This window comes from Egretta garzetta, unplaced genomic scaffold, assembly GCF_000687185.1.
Source record: "Egretta garzetta isolate BGI_Z169 unplaced genomic scaffold, ASM68718v1 scaffold207, whole genome shotgun sequence".
NCBI classification, from domain to species: domain Eukaryota; kingdom Metazoa; phylum Chordata; class Aves; order Pelecaniformes; family Ardeidae; genus Egretta; species Egretta garzetta.
This window is the reverse complement of record NW_009260185.1, coordinates 2392006-2394927: the sequence shown is the minus strand read 5'-3', so window position 1 is coordinate 2394927 and position 2922 is coordinate 2392006.

The window sequence follows — 2922 nt, the reverse complement described above, 5'->3', positions numbered from 1 at the left end:
GGTGGGGGGAGTGACAGGTTGGCATCTCCTTCCTAAGATCTGCACCCCAGTTTTGGATTGATGGGGATGAAGCCACATTTATTGCAAGTTGACAGCAAGAGCGGGGCACAGCTGCCCTTGACTAGATGGAGGATGACAGGCGCTCCTCTGGAGTCACATCTTGGCCCACGCTGGAACAAATATGCTTCCAGCAGGCAACGAAGCTGAGTAAATCAGAGATGACAATAAAAGTATCGAGGAAATTCTCCGTCTGGGAGACGGAGCGCACCCAGCACACAAGGTTCAACTTTAATTTGTGAGGAGACCTGCGCGCTCGAGAGGTTATCGCATGAATACCAGTGTAAATGATATCACCATGGGCACCAAACAGGCAGCTCGCTCGCAAACCTATTAACTGGTAAACACCAATCTTCGGTAATTCCAGCTATTAAAAACAACTTAAAGAGAAATCAGATCTCATTTCGCAGAGAGCGCAGGGGTCTCGAGGACTATTTTTAAAGTTTTCCCGCATTCATTTGTGTTAACGGCCTATGACTTTTATATGTTCAGCTGCTGCGCTGCTTCCAGGTTTATTAAATTTACAACCAGAGAGACAAGATGGCTTGTTATTTTTCCCAAAGACACCACACCCCCCCCCCCAGAAGAAAGGCAAAGTTTCTTGGGCATCACTCCAATCTAGGAAACCATGGGGGTCCAAAAGACCCCTTCCCCAAGACCACTCAACAAACCAGACAGACACTGGGCCCATGCACATGTTTATTCAAACTTCATGGAATTTATTATACGCATGGTGCGTTGCCAAACAGCGAACAGATTAAGTAATTAAATAATTAAATGCAATATTCCAGCGCAGTGGAGAAGGGTTAACCTACCCCCTAGTAAGGGATAAATAGCTACAGCAGCGTCCACCTTCGAGCGCTAGCAAATATCTTTGGCACTTGCATCCCCATTCCTTCCACCGCCCAAACGCCTCCTTTATTCACCAACTATTTATTCCCATGGCTCCCCCCTGAAGAAGGGGCTTGGTTTTGACATCTCAGAGGCGCAGGCTGGAAAGCTTGCTGAAAACACAACAAAAAAAAATATATGTATTTTCCCCCTCTTGATGACCGAAAGCTCTTTTCCCCTGAAACTGCTTAACCACTGTTAAACCACGACATTCAGTCAGCTCTCATTAAAATTAAACCCTTTTCATTGGATCTGGAGAGTTTTTACGGCCTGTTCTCACGCGTGTTTGACGACCAGCCCAGCTCACGGGACGACGGCATCGCCAGGTTTCGCTTGGTACTTATACGTTAGATATTATGTGTGAGGGGAGATTCTCCCTCATCACAGGGAAGAGGTTTTAACCGTGTTCATCACAGACCGGCACAGATGCTCCCTGGGTGAAACCTCATTAAACCCATCCCGTTTTTTACAAGGCAGGAGAAAGGAGAAGAAAGGACACAGCCAGGCGCAAACCATCAACATGTATTGTGCATCGTGACGGGAGAAGGGGCCAGGCTACAGGGGGATTTTTCTTTTGGCACTTATTGTCTTCTAAACTCTGCAATCTATACAATATCTGTGTTTGTAATCACTCGAAAATTTTCAATTAAATGTAAAAAACCAGAAACAAGTAAATCTATTCTCTCTTTTGACTGTTTTATTGATTAAAATGGATGCCTGAGCTGTGACCACTGAACCATGAAAAGCAATCTGTCTTGGATGGGTAAGGGATCGTTAGGAAATCGTTGTGCTGAGGCAAGAATAACTGTGCATGTACACACACACGCACGCGTGCACACGCACGCGTGGTGCATGGGCACGGAGACACACGTGCTACCGTGGAATCAGCCATCTGCAATGAAAAAATAAAATTATGTATACAGATATATATTTTAATATCGAGTTCGAGGCAATCTGAGGTGTTAGCCTGTCACAAGACCTCTTCTCATTTTCTAAGTTTCCAAGTAAAACTTCGCTGTCTCTGTTGCTGTGGAGCAAAAAGAAAAAAAAAAAAAAAAAAAAACAAACCATGCGGTGGGAGAAGAAAAACCTCAAGGTCATTTGTTACAAGGTCCAAGAGCAAGGAAACCACCTCCAGGGTCATTAGGAGATTTTCAAACTGATGACAAGGAGGTTCTCCAGCTGATGTTTCACCTTCCCCTTTTGGCCCTGTCCTTTCAGGGAGAAGTGAAGGATGCTAAACGAGTACAGACATCACCAGGAACACTTAGTTTTGCAAAGCCTGGCTGGTTTGGGTGTGAGTTAACCTCCAGCAAGGCAAAGGAGGAAAGAAACTTCCCACATGAAGCTTTTGCCATAAGCACTCATTTAAGGATTCCCAGACTGCAGCGGAGATAGCTAATATTGGCTCCTAACAGCTACAGGAACAGATGGAGAACGCTTTGGTCTGCACTGACAATACTCTTCTTTTTAAGCAAGACTATCCTGATACCAACTCTATTTTATCTGAGCACCTCAAGCTGAAGCTTAAATTAACCGAACATTGTTTTTTTGTTGTAACCCATCTCCATCCCACACACCAAAAGCCTTAGGGAGTTCAACTCTGCAAATTCTCAGCCTTTGCAAGAAGATTGTATTTGCTGAAGCCAGCTCATCTCCAGGTATCCTGGATCCACACATCCACCCAAGGGAAGAGCCCTAGAGAGGGGTCAGGTTTGGCAAGCCCTGCTGCAAAGTGCAGCTTTGAGAAAACCTCGGCTAATAACCACGATGCTCGCCCGCCCCAACAGGAGCAGCCTGAATTCAGAAATCCACTTTCTAGCAGGTTTCTGCAGGCCGGGATGGAGGCCCCAGCAGCTTTCTCCTACCAACACAGGTCCAGCTGAGAATCATGCTCGTCTTCGCAATGGAAAGACCGACGGCAGCCGCCCCGCAAGCCGGGATCTGCGGGAGAGACGGCGGGGGCCGGCAGGG